The sequence below is a fragment of the Ornithodoros turicata genome, chromosome 1 (assembly GCF_037126465.1).
Source record: "Ornithodoros turicata isolate Travis chromosome 1, ASM3712646v1, whole genome shotgun sequence".
In the NCBI taxonomy this organism is placed as follows: domain Eukaryota; kingdom Metazoa; phylum Arthropoda; class Arachnida; order Ixodida; family Argasidae; genus Ornithodoros; species Ornithodoros turicata.
Window position 1 is genome coordinate 22,825,592 of NC_088201.1, and position 17,797 is coordinate 22,843,388.

General features: G+C 47.0%; 2 protein-coding genes across 14 annotated transcripts in view; one reads left to right on the plus strand and one right to left on the minus strand.

The window, feature by feature from the left end:
- Positions 1-17,797, minus strand: part of LOC135377648 (major facilitator superfamily domain-containing protein 10-like) — a 203,582-nt gene that overhangs the window by 184,432 nt on the left and 1,353 nt on the right. The gene's annotated exons all lie outside the window — the stretch shown is intronic.
- Positions 1-17,797, plus strand: part of LOC135377647 (dual specificity calcium/calmodulin-dependent 3',5'-cyclic nucleotide phosphodiesterase 1A-like) — a 250,537-nt gene that overhangs the window by 137,313 nt on the left and 95,427 nt on the right. The window contains exon 1 of one of the 12 annotated variants that reach the window (XM_064610232.1): positions 10,078-10,177. The exons of the other annotated variants lie outside the window; for them this stretch is intronic. The gene's annotated coding sequence lies outside the window, so the exon portion shown is untranslated. Of the gene's footprint in view, positions 1-10,077; positions 10,178-17,797 lie in introns of those variants that run through there. 12 annotated transcript variants of the gene reach the window in all.

The following is a 17,797-nucleotide window of genomic DNA, read 5'->3' on the forward strand; positions in this document are numbered from 1 at the left end:
TTCATGTGCATGAGGTGAGGGTGGTACTAACGCAAATTGATCTGAATCCAGGACACATGACTAGGGCTCTCAAAAATCCAGGTTGCTCCTCGTCCAGAGAGTGGTCCCTCTCAATAAAACAAAACAGAACAAACACACTTGTTATTACCTTGGGCGAAGGGTAACTATGCCGGGTAACTGCGAACACCTGCCCTTATTCCCTGTGGTCAGTTGCAAACCAAGGACTGAGGGATATAAGGGAGAGAGCGTTCTCCCCATTTCTTTTTCTTGTCTATCCATTAGCATCACCGCCAGCGTTCCCGTGACGCCTTCGTGTCTGAGTCCGACTAGTATGAACAAAAATCTTACTTACATGGAGCGATCCACATCCCTCGTTACTGAGTTGATGTGTATTCGGCGTGAGCCGCTCCTCTACACAGTACGGGCGATCGCAGCGGTCCCACCGGTCAGAGGCGGCAAAACCTTTTGCTGCATCCCGAGAGGATGCATCCTATTCAGGACGAGGCTTCCTATCCGCAGTATGCACCCCGCGATATCCTTTGTTGTTCTGGAGCACCGTCGCCACTGCTGTACCGTCTATCGGCGATCATTATTCCCCCTGACATCGCCCCAATGCCCACTGCACTCTTCCCCATGCCGGACCTGCGCCATCGCAGTGCCGTAAACTCTCCGCTGTGTGTCTGATCCTCCAGAGGACGTGACCTGTCACGCGAATTCCGAGATCATCTGAAAGATCCGAGAGCATGAGTGCCTCGTCGCTCCTGGGGCATCTCGACGAAAGGTTCGAGCAGCGATGAGGCACTCGTCGTTTAAAAGTGCTCGTCAAGTTTAAACGTGGCTGTTGCTACATTTTGTGGGGAATTCGCGTCTCAGTCTAATATCGACGTGAAAAACAGCGTAGAGCCCCGATTAAACAGGACTCAAGAGGGACGGTCACAGCGCCTTGAACCGTGTGATTTATCATGTGTTTCACTCATGGAAATGATACTAGGAACTGATGGAACACTGATGGAAATGAGGAATATTGTCTATTATTCGGGATACGGACATTTGTACATCGCACTACGATTGCGTGGCCGCTAGCTTCATCTAGTTTCTTAAAGAAATCGTCGGAGATGAGTATCCACTGGAGTGCGTTCCTGAAGTGCAAGAGCCCTTCGCTTCAGCCCTGTGCGTTCAGCCCAGTCATGATCATCCAGGCATACAATCAGCCCTGTGCCAATGGTCACGTTCTTTCTAAGCAATGGATTCTCAGTCATGTGGGCCTATCCGGTAACTCACGCGCAGATGCGACTGCACGACGTGCTGCAGAAGTTGACTCATGCCGCTGTACGTCTGCCCCTACTGTTTCTGCCTGCCGTCTGTCTATACGTCGCCGGTGTGCTGCTCGTGCCCAAGCGTTCAGAGCTGAGGCTGCCTCATACAACAGTCACCTGCAATCAATCGACCCCTCAGTGGATTTCTTTATTACCTGTCGCTGCACTCGTCACGAGGAATCGCTCCTTCACCGCATCCGCCTAAACATCGCCCGCACACCGCTGCATCTGTTCAAAATGGGTCAATCCAGCACTCCCCTCTGCACTAGCTGTGGCGTGATGGCTGATATTCCCCACTGCATCCGACACTGCCGGCAACACCTTCTGCACCGTGACGCCCTCTGTCGTCGTGTATCCCACCTTGGCTACAGCACTATAACACGGGCTACCTTACTGGGTCCCGTTCTTCAGCCGACCCAGTGGGCCGTCAACACTACGGTCCTCCGCTTTCTCAGCGCTTCGAACCTTGTCAAAGCCTTGTGATTGTGCGACCGTGTGTGTGTGATTTTTCAGTTTTTTTTTCTTATTTTCTTTCCTTTCTTTCCCTTTCCCTTTCCTCTTCTTTTCTTTTGGAATAGCAAGCCGTCGTCTCTCTGGCTGACTTTTTTTTTTTTCTTAATAAACATATCCCCCCTTCGTTTGAGGTCGTTGGGCGAACTTGTTGCATATGACATCAATTGCGCCCATGTGCAGTGAAGAAATGATGTTCCCGTGGAAAAATAGGTGGGGTAAAAGAAACGTTTCGAGCCCGAACTAACATTACACCTTTAATGACACTGCAGTCTTACCGCCGCATTCTCGCTCTGCCCTCGGGGATCTCTAGAGCCTAGTGTGCCTTCAAGTGGCCCTCTTACCACCATTTTCTCACTCCGCCATTGGGGATCCCTAAGCATAGTGCGCCTTCAAGGGGCCCCTCCCTCCCTTTCCACCATATTCCCGCATCGCACTCTTATCTTTTTTGGACATCTTATTTGTCTTTAATCTATGTCACCATTCTTTCACCTTTTGTTAGTTTATCATTTCTTTCCTCATTATTCTCTTTTCTTTTTATTTTCCTGCGGAATAGCAAACCGACACACTGTTTGGCTGACCTATCCTCTTTTTTTCCCCTTTCTGTTCTAATAAATATATCCCCCTAAGCCTAGTGCGCCTTCAAGGGACCCCCTCTCTTTCCACCATATTCTCGCTCCGCCCTCGGGGTCCGTAGAGCCTAGTGCGGCTTCAAAGGACACCTCTGTTTCCACCATATTCTCGCTCCGCCCATGGGATCCCTAGAGCCTAAGGTGCATTCAAGGTGCCCTCTCTTACCAACATAGTCTCGCTCCGCCCTCGGGGACCATAGAGCCTAATGCGGCTTCAAAGGACCCCTCTGTTTCCACCATATTTTCGCTCCACGCTCTGGGATCGCTAGAGCCTAGTGCGCGTTCAAGGTGCCCTCCCATTCCACCATGTCCTCATTCCGCCCTCGGTGTCCGTAGAGCCTAGTGCGGCTTCAAGGTGCCCTCTCTTTCGACCATATTCTCGCTCCGCCATCCGTGACCCATAGAGCATAGTTCCGCTTTAAGGGGTCCCCTCTCTGATTCTCGAAGCGTAACTACTGCAGCGCCTTCCCTTGCCGATCCCTCCACCCAAGGGCGCTCTGGACCACCTTCGGGCAAACCTTGAGTATCCCGAGCGAGCTCCGAACAGAGTGGGCGGTTGTGGCGACATTGTTGGTGAGTCCGTGGGATACATCGTTAGGTTAAGATAAGACCCGTCAGATTGCACAATGGAGACAGTTGCCCGACGGAAGCGATAAGAGAGGGCCCTTTGAAGTGCACTGCTCTAGGGATCCCTGAGGGCGGAGCGAGAATACAGCGGTAGAGTGGCAACATGATCCAGTAAAGTTATATCGATTAAATTTTACGAACACTGCACGCTGAGCCGATGTAAAGCATCGCCTTGAATCGCCTTCGGTGAAATCGAGTGTTACGGGCAGCTTTTTTAGCTTCCGAGTTAATGAGCCACGCACAACGCGTTCACGGAAGGGGTTTCTGTGAACTGAACTCTCACGCTATGTGGTCTCACACTTGTGATCGCGTGCTATAGTTAGCACGATCGGGAAGTGGCACGGGTGGTGGCCTTCTGCTGACCTCGCCATTCTCACTCCTTTCTGGCACAACTCCCTCGGTAGAGTTGCAAGGTTATCGCGTGTCGTGCCAACTACTTGATCCTTTCATGCTACGTCCGCTAGATGAATTAGGTGTTGCGTTTTGTACTGGGCCATTACGGTGCAGCTGTACGCTCTATTGACGTTGGACGTAGTTTTCGCATCAGGAAGAGATTTTATACGTATCATTAGGTGAACACAAAATATTCAATTGTTACGAACAGCAATATTGTCTGCAATTTGTTTTGTTCGTACCGGACATTAGAAACTACAATGTAGAAAAACAGACCACATGTTTGGGTTTTACTCGAAATCAATCTCAGTGGAAACTTCCTATACATGTATTCAACTTTTTTAAGATATTGATGATGATGATAAAAGAAAAATAAAATAATATATTGTTCAGATTACCTCAGAACACAACTTAGCAAATATCAAAATTAAGTCAGCTTCAACTATAACCGGTTCTTATGAGATCACCTCTGAATAGCGTAAGTACATAAGACCGGTAGAGATCTGTAAGCCAATATCATAATGCTGTCGCATCAATTACATTTGAGTTGTTGCACAGCATCTTACATTTGTAATCAGAGTTCGTTTTTTGCGTTACACGGGTGCGCGACGTTATGTGCCGCCTCTGCAAGGCCCTTGTTTTCTTTCTTCAGCCGATGCACGCTGTAACCCAGGTCTGACAGCCATGGGGCCTTTTTGTTGATATTCGTGCCTATTTTAACCACAGTCCGAGCTGACTAGTTAGAGGAACCTAGTAGAGTTCGATCTCTGCATTCACCATGGCGGTCTGACTAACTCGTAAAGACCAGCCCGGTTGAGAAATTGGAGGTTCGCATTTATCTCTGTTTCCTTCTGTGCATTAGTTACGCTACCATACGAAACAGGGACTGAAACCGAAACAAATATCTGTTCGGTTACAATTACGGTTCAATTCCGAAACTTTGCAAAGGGTTCGGTTCCGGGAATTTCCTTCCTATCAATTACGGTAACCGATTCCCACTGAAGCCGAACCGATATCCATTTTGGTTCGAAGCTCGGACCAGTTGTATATGCGCACCGCTCGGGATAGACAGGTAAGTGCCCAATAAATACGCACTGTAACAACCGAGCTTTAGGACATATCACGCTGTAGGCCAACCAGTGTTCAGAAGGGTATCTCTCTGCATCCCGATTGCGACTGTAAGCAACACTTTTGTAGTACTTTACATGAGGGGAAAGTGGTACAAGATTGCGGACGCCTCCTCTCTTAGCTAATCGGGAAACACAGCGATATCATTCGAAACACTTTTTGGCCCACAGCGCGCTGTGCGGTGACGCTCGTCTATATTGGCGCACAGGTTAACCAAAAATTCACTGCGGATTTATTTTTTGGTTCCTCTTTTCCGCAATGCACAGCAGGACCGCCAACTACGAAGCTATATTTATTTCAGTGGGCTCAAATCTAATTAAACCAAATAAGCAGCGAAAGACAGAAGGAACTATGTTCGGCGTAGCTTTACTGTGCAGCCGTTATTGTCACGGAAACATTCATGACGTCACCAACTAACGTTCGTAAAAAGGAATTGAGTATTATCTTCATGTTTTAGCAACCCTTGATCTCGGTTGAGAGTTAACCAGCGTTGGTCAAAGCGGGCCATAGAGGCACGTTCTAGGGGCCCGTTCATACTGCGCGCATGCGTAGTGTGTGTGTGTCACGGAATGTATTTGTTACCCGTTTCTGAACCGTTATACGAGAACCGATAATCGGGAATTTTTTTTTTACAGCTCGGTTTACGGTTTCGGTTAATGGACGGTGAGCACTTCCGGTAACGTTCCGGTTCCGGTTCCCGCAAAAATTTCGGTTCCAAGCGGTTTTCGGTTCAGTTTTCGATACTGCCACATGCGACTACTTCGCTTCAACGAGGGTGACGTCCCATATAGGTTCTCAGCCTGACCTAGAGGGAGGTGGCCCAAGTGAATGAACCCAATGTCCCCTTTCAAAGTAGCCCATCACTCAAAGTCCACACATTTCGTCCAGCGCCTGAAACGCCATAGGAAATATCGGAAGTTTGGTCGTTCAAAAAACTGACCACGGCGTCAATGACGTCATCATTACTTGGAAATCGGACACCAAATAATTCCTTTTCGCATTTGGGAAAATAGATGGGAGTCCAGTGGGGTGAGATTTGGCGAATATGGTGAATCGTTGACCACAGAAAAGCAGGATTGGACGGAAACCATCGCCACGGCAACACGGTGTGGGGCGCATTGTCCTCATGCCGTGTTGTTTGGCGTTTGTGGCGTCCCGCAAGCGATGATTCGGGGTTGCGTAGTAATCCCTGCTGATGATCCGCTCTTTCTTGAGGTACGGCAATCGATGAGCCTGATTGGATTGAGCCTTGCTCTCAGGTTGGTAGTAGTGGGCCCAGGTTTCGTCCATATATAGTTACAAACCGGGCACGGAAATCCGCGGGATCTACCCTGTACAGTCAGAGGTTGACCCTGAATGATTCCAGATTCAGATTCAAGAAATTTTTATTTTGCATCATATACACAAATTAGATGTGGCACTGCGAGGCCAAGCCTGGGATGCAGTCCCAGATTTACACGTCATTAAAACGAAACAAGACGTACAAAGCATCTTGGGGTTAGCCACGAGAACAAAATAAATGAAAAGAGAAACACACAATGAAAGATTGAATAAGTTGGACAAATACGCTTTTTCTTTTTTTTTCCCTTTCTTCCCCTTTTGAAATTTAAGGTACAACAGATCACGGGAATGAATACACTTATTCATAAGTCTAAGCAGAGAAAAGCTCGTAGCCGCCGTTTGAATGAAAAGAAACTGGTTGTATGTCTGAGTCCTACGGGAAGTGTGTTCCAAATGCCTGGGCCCACGAAGTTCAGTTTGTGCGTGCCAAAATCTGTTCGCGGCTGGTAAAGCCGAAAGTACATTTCATCTCGTCGTAGGGTATAGGGAGATCTGAATCTAACTATATTACCGGCATTGGCTACAGGTGGTGAGTATACCATACGGCGCATCGGGAGCATTCGTTTGTGTTTAAGTAGAAAGAAAATATTCATTATCGAAAGCGAAGGGAAAGCATACGAAATTGTCTCCCCGAGTCGTACTCTTAGAATTATTCTAAGTGCACGCTTTTGCATAATATTAAGGGGAAGGAGTACGCTTCTGTGAGTTAGCCCCAAAACCTCTAATGCATAGTTAAGATGCGAGTGGACCAGTGCGTAGTAGATCTTTACGAGCGTACGAACAGAAAGAATGGTACTCGCTTTTGACAGTGCCTGTAAACCGACACACATTTTTTGCCTAATGTCGCGAACATGTGGCTGCCAACTAAGATGGTCATTAAGCGTTAGCCCAAGAAATTTAACCGTCGTGGCTCGCGTAAGTACGTGGTGTGATAAACATACGTTTAGGTTTTCGCCATCTAGAATCGGGAAAATCGTGAATCGGAGTTGCTCCCCGACTGGTATGGCCTCTTAACAGCCTTTGGATGGGGCGGAAAACCACATAGTTGGACTTGGCATAGTTAGGTATCAACTTGTTCAAGGATAACCAAAGCGATAACTTATTAAGAGCACGATTGGCTTCGCTAAACATTTGAAGCTAACAGCTTATCACCTTTTTCGTGAATGGGAATTATTTTAGCAATTTTCAATTCAGCTGGGAAAACGCCTTCTAAAAAAAACATCGTTAATTATGTGAGCAAACGTACCAGAGACGTAACTTCCAAAGCGTTTTAGAAAAGCGGCCGGATGTTGTCATCCCGGTGATTTCTTGAGTTTTATGCTTAAAATTACGTTTTCAACCTCAGTCGCACATGTCGGTTCAAGGTAGAATGTTGCGTGCTGTCTGTCAGGTAGCATGAGTGCGACGTCCCTTGAAGGGAATATATATATTCAACCTGATCAACGATGTTACTAAAGTACTCATTAAATATGTTGCAAATGTCACCTGGGTGTTCCGTTATGTTACCGGCCCGATCGGTGATAGCACAAATTTCAGTAGCCTTTCTAGGCTGATTTAGTGCTGTCTTAATGACGTCCCATACTTTCTTATGATCATTACCACATTCGGATAAGCACCTGGAAGAGTGCTGTTCCTTAGCTGACTTTAACAGCTTTCCGAAGACATTGTTGTATTGCTTATACCTTGAGTAAAGAGCATAGTTCGAGGGGTTTAATCGATACTTTTTGTAAAGGTTGTACTTGTGTTTGATTAATTTTAACAGGCCGGGGGTAATCCACGGCTTCTTCACGGTGCTACGTTTCATGACTGGTACCGGATGTGGTGTAGCGCGCGCGATTTTGATCAGGCATGAGCAGACTTAGGACCCATCTTGCGCATGACAAGATCCCCACCCCTAGCTAAATGTCAAGTCAGGTTGTCACCTGCAGATATTGTACGATAGTACAATGGTTCCCGCAATGTTTTTTTTTTTTTTTTGTCCAACACAAACTTTATTGTGCCTTGCACAGCTAAGGTTACATACACACGCGTGGTCTGGTGGTCGCGGCCAACAAATTTCTGGCGTCCTCAGCCAATTTAGAACCTGAAGAATTGACACCACTGGCCCTGGGCAGTACCCCGTAGTACTGGGCTGCCATAAGGCCATTGCATGTCAGATTTAACACTAACACTACAGAATGCCTAAATATTTCAAAGGTGCAACAGACAGCTTCCTACGTTAATATGCACGCACATTAAGTTATCAAGGCCGACAGTACGTCTTGTAACGTCGAGGTAGCTTTTGTACCCAAAGAGATGACTCTGAAAGAATGAGCAGGAAAGTAGGGCTATTCGAAGAAGGGAGCAAGTGGGACGTGATACGCTGGGTTCGAGGGAAATTAACCCTATAGTTAAAGCGAGGTAAGGTGTAGTAACCTGGGTGATGGTGTGGAACCTGCGCGCTGATGGGAATTTGCTTTTACCTCCAGCTCGTAGCGTGTTTGCGGTTGGAACATTTGGGCGTCCCGCCGTAATGAAATTAGCAGCTTCCCTGTGTTGTTTCTTGCTTCTCCGTAGGCGCAGTGATGCAGGAAAACGCTGCGCTGTTGTTCGATCGCACACTCGTCGCCCAGTAAAATAGAATGCGCTGAACGGTGTTTATTTCTCAATTTCTTTAGCTTTTTTTTTTTTCGTTTTTCACGCGGACTCTAAATCATTCTTGAATCACTTCACTTAATCGCTAGTAGATAGTAGATTTTGCAATGTCTCCAGGCACGCATCTACTCCTACGCTATCAGATGATGGACTCTAGTAAGTGACAAGAAATTAACTCACTTCTACGTAAGTTATAAAATGTCAGTTCCTGAAACTGTAGTTGACTGACCCAAGCAGTGGAAGGTCTTATGTAGGTATATGCATGACGCCGGTTAGGCTGTCTCTTCATTGTCAATACTAATGCAAGAGGTTCTTGAGATATTGCCCCTTATATCACAACGCAAGTGACGCTGTTATAATGTAATTCCCCTAGAACTCACAGAATATATTCTAGGTGAATTACATTATTTTAAGCTCTATCAAGTAGCTGACCTTTAAATCTGAAGACGAACATCTCCCTCCACGCTGTGTACAGATACATTACTGATCACGAAGGGCTCATGCGGTGACTGTTGAGTTTGTACCATCGCTCTCACTTTGGGAATGGCCTGCGTGGACATGTGCTATCAAGTCATATACCAATAACTTGGATCATTATTCACCCACCGCGTCATCACCCGTATCACATACTGACCGTGCCCTGGGGTAGTGGACCACAAATTGAGCGCCAAATTTCCTCATGAACGTGGTGAAAGACGGATGTCGTCAGCGCTGAGGACTGCGAGTAATAATAATTCGTAGCTTTACGTCGGCGAGACAACGGCGATCTGACTGCTAGTACCGTTCGCTGTTATTAAAGTCTGCCCGGGGGTAGGAAGAGGCCGCTGGCGTAGCCAGAGGAGGAGTTCTGGGCGTTCAACCCCATCCCCAAAATGGTACCTTTGGTAGTGCATTTGGGAGAGGGAAACGAGGGAGTATCCTTCTCTCCCATGTAAAGTCCCCAAACGCCTCCCGAAATATTTTTCTAGCTATGCCGCTGGAAGAGGCGTCTATTCGTGGTCCAAGGTACTTACAGTAATTACCGGTTACGACGATAACGCGAGGAACACGTTCTCGGGCCCTAACGCTTTGCGACACAGAAAGCAGTAACGTTGGTACCGCGCTCAGCAGGTGGTTGGATAAGAATGGAAAGATTGATTGATTGAGATATAAAAAATATGGAGATGTGAGACCCGACAAACGAATGGAACGAATCCTTCCCTTGACGGTACATTCTGGGTCATCCTTATCAAGTAACACGTGACGAGACACACATTTAGTTTCCTCTCCTTAGTTTCTTCACTGTTGAATAACTATATTCAACAGTGGTAGCACAAACTGCTTATTCCTTTTCTTCCACTGTATAGTCTAAGTGCCAGTTTTACAACACGAAATCGACCACCTTCGTATGCGCCACTACCTCATGTCATCACAATGCGAAGTACGTGTCAACATTGAGAAACAGCAGGCGAATTCTGCACGCAATGTATCTCACACCTGGTTTATTCCATCACGAAGTGTGTTTCGTACTTCGCACGTCTGGGTGCGTTGCAAGTGCGTCAGCGTCGCAGAGCCGTGCTTTCGGAAGGCCTTCCTGCTGACTCCGAAGACCGAAACGTAAATATTTACTGGACGTAATTTCCTCCTACGGAGTCGGATCTGCCCGCGCTCCCCGCGTTTGCTATACCTTCTTTCCACCCTTCTACTAAATCATCCAGCCTTATAACATTTTTATTCTGCACTAGTGATGGAATGCAGGTCGGGGCATTGTTTCCAGGTTCCTCACGCTACGATAACTTGCAGATGCAAGACAGTAAGACAAATCCCAAAATATATAGATATTCAAAACCCAAAATGTATAATTAGCAGCCCCGTTATCTTAAAATACATCGCTAAAGTTCGAGTTCACTGTAAACGTCTGTCCAAGAGTAGCATATTTATATTGGTATACTACTTTGTGGAACGTCTGAACTACTCCTTTTTCACGCACGTATGTATCAGTTGGTGAGGCTCTCACCCTGACCGGGGGGGGGGGGGGGGGACATCACGTTCTGCGTGACCTCCTCACGCCACCCCTATTAAAACGTTGCCTATACCTGCCTACTTTGTTGAGTGCTGGTATGGTTACGTTTGTTGTTACATATGTTACGGTATATGTTACACGGTATATTGTTTTCATTCTGGATATTCTTATTTTGTGTCAGTTTACTCAAACGCAAGTTTGCAGAGAACCATTTACGCAAAAACGCAGATATCCCCCCCTCCCTCCCCCGTTCCTGCGACATTTTGATCTGAATTCAGGCCAAAAACAACGCCTAGCGAAACGGCAGACACAAAACGGAAGGCATGCAGTTTGTTGATTGTTGCGAAATACTTGGTTCTGGCCCGCAAGCGACCAACACCCTTTTCCTAAGAATTTCGGGTCAAAAATCCGTGTGAAAAAATCAGTAAAGAACGCGAGAGTGGCCAGTGACTGGAACCGTAATGAAACGGCTCGAAAAGCGTAAGCATATAAAAATTGTAGTACAGCAGATAGATAAATAATTGTTATAGAGAGGCATAGGTGTGATTCGTTCATAAGACGGAGGCTGAAATACGACGTAAGAACGCTCTCAGCCGCGAACAAGGATTGGAATCGAGAAAAATAGCACATGCTGCCGTCAGCTACTCGCTTACGGCTCGTTAGTCCTTCAACGGGCGCCGTCAAATTGTTGGCTTTGCTCTTTCGTAGCGCGAAAGGTTTAAAGCAAATGGGAATTTGAGTACACGTCATTTCTGTGCGTACAATCTAACTACGACACACTGCAATGCCTTCGCAGCTTTGTTGGATAAAACTCGTCTCATACTTTGTGGCCCTTTTCCGACCACAAGAAGAACGACAGCAGAAAATGTCTCAAAACAGACAAAGTACTTCGTTGCAGCACCGCAAGTGTGAAAGCCGCGTCAAAATCGCGTTCGCTGATGTTGCTTACCATGTCGCTTCTTGTAACATTTTCCTCGTCCGTGTTTTTTACGTGCGAGAAACGTACCCATTAAAGTCTATGGTGCTATTCACACATGCAAGTTTGTTCACGGACCGTGTGTCCGTATGCCGAGACACTCTCGGCGTGTCCCCCTATTCTGGCCCGTTTTTTCGCGCACTCGGCCCGCGTAAGCCTCAAAGACAGCGGCCTTAGAAGATAGTCGAGACACCACCCAAGCAGCGCAATGTACCGAAAGTCGAGTGCAATAGGGATGGACGGTATGTGTCTTATCAATGTTCTTTAGTTTCACCAGTTTGTTCAAGGCCTTCCACCTACCCCTCCACCCTTATTGCTTTCAGTACATTGTGCTGCTTGGGCAGTTTCTGCTGTTTCTGTAGGATTGTAAGGTCCGTCTTTTTGGCCTGACGTTTCGCCATTCCGTGATTTCAAGCTATGACTCTCAGACCTTCATACTGCGTCATTTTTTGCCGGCCGTGGTTGTGACAAATGATTTACGACAAGAAATGTTGCAATAATATAGGGGACGTCTTTAATTGCAGTCTTTTGTCAACACAAAGGCAAAAATATAACTTGTACATATCAAAATATATGTAAAAATATTAAAATGTCAAAAATATTGTAATATCCACTATAATGGAACAACAGGAATATGTACTTGAAACAGAGAGGTAACAAAATTCCAACGTCCTGATATCGTTGAGGGGCGGGAGCGACATAACATGTATCCAAAGGTGGTGTGGTGGCCGAGAAACACGGGCAAGAAACGGACATGCAGTAATCTTCACGGGGCGGGCAAATGGGCTCGGACAGTACGCGAATAGCAGCCTTGAGCAATGCTCGTCCGTTTTCTACCCGCTACAAATTTCGATATGACACGGACGAAAGAACTCCGTAGTCTGAAAACGCACACGGAGTTAAAGACGAGCTTGTTCCGTGAAAATCGCTTAGAGTGGGGCGTGGGGGAAATTTATCGTCGTCAACACGCCACTCGCCAGGAAATACGGTAGTGTGTATGGCCTACCCGATGAACCTGAATGGAGCCTGTGAAAAGTGCAAAAACAGGCACACGTCTCGAACACTGTGAGCACACAGATAATCACGGAGAAAAAAGCGGTCCCAACACGGACGCATTTCACGGATGCGAAAAATGTCACGTTAGTGTGAAACCGGCCTAATGCCGTTTCTTACAAAAAGCAAAAACGACACTGGAACCAACATTGCTTCGATTATCTAGCTTCTTTGGTTGGATAGCGACTTTAAGCTACACCTAGCGCGCTGCTGACAAGGCTAGTTCCAAGTGACAAGCTAGTTCCACAAGACAAGGTAGTTCCCCGAACTGCTGGTCAAGGAGGAGGTTGACGGTGTTCGGCCGAAAAGACAAGCAGCTGTGAGTGTCTGCATGGCGCTCGAAAGCAAAAGAAGCGCGATACAATTGCTGACGTTTAACAACCTTTCCAGGAGATTGCTATGCGTGCACGGAAATCTGGCCACCGCATTTGAGGGGATTACACCACTTAGTTGGGAATCGAACCTTGTCAAACTAAACGACCTCAGGCTGTTTCTGTTCCTTTGTCAAAGAGCAACAGAGGAGGATCAAGTAGATCCGACCGAACGACGCTAAATCCATTATTGTGGTGGATGTCACTGTCGCGGAACTCCTTCGAAACTTGAGCGCATCTGCTCAATTTCTGTTCGAGCCGACGAACCACGCCCACTCAATACGTGCTACGGGGTCCTTTTAGGGATCGATGCATCGGTCTCCGACGGCCAAATAAAGGAGGCCGTAAAATGTGATCCTCTTCTCGTTGCTAGAAAAACTACGAAGAGGTGCTCGTATGGTGAGGCTCAGATTCCCTCGATGAAAATCCTGAAAGAAGAAGGATTCCACCTACTGGCGATGCAAATCAAAGAATATTTGCCACGTACAGCCCAGTGCAGCAGCTGTCTCAGACACGACCACGTGGCGGGCTGTTGTAGTCGAAGAATCTGCAATACAGTGGATAACTGTGGATAGTCTCATGAGACATCAGACTGCTCTGAACACGAACCGCGGTTTGCTGTAAAGAGAAGTATACTGCTATCCAGAGAGGTCGTCCGAATGGGACAGCAATGGAGTACGCCACAGAGCGATTGCACTCGAATGATGGCTTCAAACAGGAAAATGATAAGGATGGCGGGGTCTTCCAATCAACCTTGCACCACAGTACTAAGACCGGGGTGGCACACAGGAAAACGTATCTCCCACAAAGATCAAGCGGGCCACACAACCACAGGACAACTGGTAAGAGATCGCCCTTTCCCCCAATAACACTTCAAGATCACACGAACGGGCACAAAATGGACATGACTGCTATAATAGTCCAGCCAGCTGGTTTTTCTGCACCGAGAGCCATTACCGCTGCCCACCGTGAATGTAATTATGTTTCACAAACCCAGTCGGTCCTCAAACTTGAAAATGTGATGGCGCCTCTATTCCTGGCAGGCTATGCACTCTTAAAAAAGGATGTACTTTTAAGGGGTTATGAATCCAAATCCAAATATTGCACAAAATCATGTTTGGAATGTAGATTTGCGGGTGCCAAACATCTCCGTCGAAACCCTTTCGTGCTGCGCTCCCGCGCCACGGAGTTATGGCGCTTTGAATATGAGGAGATCCTTTCACTCTTGGCTCGCCTCCTCCTCGCCCGATCTCGGTATGACGTAGTACCGAGTGCGCCACGGAAGTGCGGAGTTCCCGTTCTCATGACGACGCCTGTAAACAGGGACGCGACGCGGCGAAGTGAAATGAGCGGAAGGGCTATGACGTAGAGCCATAGAGCAACTGGTCAAGGCGTCACTTCCCGCACACTTCATAGAGCTGCCCGGCACCGTTTGGCGCCACGGTCGGCGGGGGCCTCAAAATGGGAGATTTTTGAAACTCTGTACCATAAAAAGTAATAGGAGGTGGGAGGTGGGACTTTGGGTACGGAGTGCGTGGAGTAAGGCGTACAGACTCTGCCAGAGACAAAGTTCTATCCGTGTAGTTTCTCAACACCTTTAACTCCTTTTCCTTGCTACATATATCACTCCCTTTTGGAGAGTACAATTACTCTCAAAAAGGAATCTCCTCACTCCCTTCAGACCCCTTCAGAACGGAGTGAGGAGACTCCTTTATGGGAGTAATAGAGCGGGAACCACTCGCTTAAGTGAGAGTTCTTGAATTCCGCCTGCACACACACAAGAAAGAAAAAAAACGTCCGCGACAGAACGAAAAAAACATAAAACCATAGAGCTCCCAGTCTACGAATCATTCAATGGAACATCAGAAGCCTGCATTTTAGGAGCAAATCCTCAAGTACCGTTCACCTCAATCCGTTCACAGTAGGGAGAGCTTCCACAGGATAGGCAGACCGACATGTTGACCATGTAAAGGAAGTCTTGCACGGTCGTCGTTCATCACATTCAGCATACCAACGCCCATTTGGTCTCGTTCGTAAAGCCATGTACTGGGCAGTCTAAAATCGACACCTCTGGCCTATGCTCCGATGTCCAAGAACTGCAGAGACTGCATGTTTGCGGAAGAAAGTTTGAAAAACAGTGTTTGTGATCACAGTGTATCACTAGCGCTGTCCAATAAGCTCAGGGATCCCTAAAAAAACTAGCATGCATGCCACTGACCTTACTCGACGTTCATACAAAAGTAGAAAATACGTTGAAGACAACAGATGGCTTCCCGAAACCAGTATACTACTCGTTGGTTCACAGTGTTTGTGGCGTCTGGAAGATAAGCAATGGAACTTCCAGCAGACTTTGCCAAGAACCGCGACTGGAAGGTATATACGGCGACTGTTGCCATCACTTCCCGAAATACATCACTATAGATCCAGGAAAGCTTGATGCACATTGAACTAGACAGCCCAGCTGGAATGACGCCTGGGAAAGATATTATACATTCTTACTTTCTCTGTCACTGAGGCCGTGTGTGCAACGAGGGGCTGGAATTAAACCTTTAAAAACTACAATCGGTATTGCATTGTGGTGTGCGAAACAACTCAAGATAGTCATCTATGAAGGGAACAAAATGCCTTCTGAAGAGGCAAAGCATAGGGTTGCAACGTCCACTTAACGTTATACCTGCACAGGGCCTCATTTTATCTCGAATCCGCTATGTAGGTCTTCATGTTGACCTATTGCGTACACGATGGCTGAAACTTGAGCGATACATCCGCTGTGCTTACACCAGATGCGCAATTAAACTAATTATTTTCTATTAGGGACAACTGGAGAAGCAAATTATCAGCTCTGCAAGACTGACCAGGAGAGCAGCTTTTCGACAATACAAACTCAACTCATTGATCGTGGCTCTCCACTTTGCAGCGCCCTCGGTGGACTGAATGCGCTACATCAGTGGTAGCGAGTACTTTGACAGGAACGTGGCCTTTCGAATGTCTCCCCCCCCCCCCCCCTTGTGTGTACGAAAAGTCTCGTTTGTGCCCACTTCTGTCATGTGACGATCGATACGCGTGCCCAGATCCGGAAACGAGACGCTCAACGGAATACAGTACGAAATATAATACTGAGTGAATTAGATGTACCGTTTTTTTTTCTCTCTCTCTCTTTCTAATCTAATCTACCCCACTATGGCGGTTTTGCATGATGGTCAGCAATACCCAGCAGAACAATCTAGCGAAAATGTGAGTGCACAGGGATGGGCGGGTTGTCCCAGGTTGTTCCCTTGGGTACAGCTCCGCGAAATGAAGCAGCGTGCACTGATATAAGATACCCCACATGCAGCACAGCCTTCAGTACGTTGTGCTCCTCGAGGCCGTACACAGTGGATTAGTTCGCGAGATAAGCCGCGCACGTTCGCGAGGTAAACTTTAAAATGTCACACCCTGTATATCCCGCTGTCGTGTGCTTCGACGATTCGGTGCCATTTCGCAAGTCCATTTCCGCGCGAAGTGGGAAGACTACTCGGTCCGCGCAACTCTAGTTTGTACGAAATTACGTGTTCGCATATGAGGTCGCTCCTCACGAGTCTGTTTAAATGCGCAGAAGCGCGTCGCGTATCGCCAGATTGGACAACATCGTACGAAACTGCGGCTTCTGTAACCGCGTGAACATTATTACACTCATTATACAGCCAGCATGTGTACTGCACTTGGGAAGGTTGTTCGATCTGTGGTGATGTATGCGGGCGACGCAAATGTGCCCGTACTGCACTCATTGGGGTGAAATAGGCACGTTGCATTTAATTAAGAGGGGGGCGTTTGTTAATTGGCGGCTGTTATATTATTAAAGCAACAGGGAGTGTGACACTCTGGCTCTGTATATTTGAACAGCGCGCGGCCTCCGGACTACGCCCATGGGCGTAGCTGTGGCTTACCGGCGGCGCACGAACGACCAGCCGGTCCGCATGTTCCAAATTCGGCCCTCATTTACTTTCTTTCAATGATCAGGAAGCGCAACAAAATGGATTCTCTGCGAAGCGCGCTAGAAGGTTCGTAAGGCGACAGGAGCTGCTGTAACACTGCTGCTTTGCAGTGGACGTACGAGTCAAAAGCGCCCACACAACCAACGAGTACATGTAGAACTAGCCACTAGTAACTCCTGAGTAACTAACATAAAAGGTAGGGAAGCTGCAAGTACAGTTATAGCTACAGAGTCACAATTTAGTGTTATTCCTGTCCAGTGATCGTCAAAGTACCTTCAAATAAAGTACCAAAGTACCTGACATCATTGGTATTTGAAGTACAGTACGAAGTACATGACAAAGTACTTTGAAGTACCCGTAAAATATATTATAGTTCGGATAGCTCCACGTCTCGCTGTTCGATGGTGACAAAAAGTGAGAAACGTATTATGAAGCTTCCTATGAAGCTTCATCAGTCCATTGGTCATTAATATGGAATGAAACTTGTGAAATAATTTGCATTTAAATGCGCACAAACAATCGGCTGTGCTACCGCAAATTATTATTTCACAAGTTATCCGTGTTATCAGTGCACAGCGCTGTGGTGCTAACACATGGGCATGATATGAATCAAGGAGGCATGGTTTAAGCAAAAGAAGAAACAAGCCAGTAGGTCGAGCTTTCTACGTTTCCCGGCACTCCACACTGCCTTGTGACATATGAGAGGCTTTCTAAAAATGTATCCATACTTTCCCGTTCCCGACTTTGAACTTTCGAATGAAAGTAGTCGTCGTTTTGAATTTTCAACATTTCAAGCCAGTCAACACTGCGTTTCTTTCTTCCAAAAAGGCCCTATCAGAC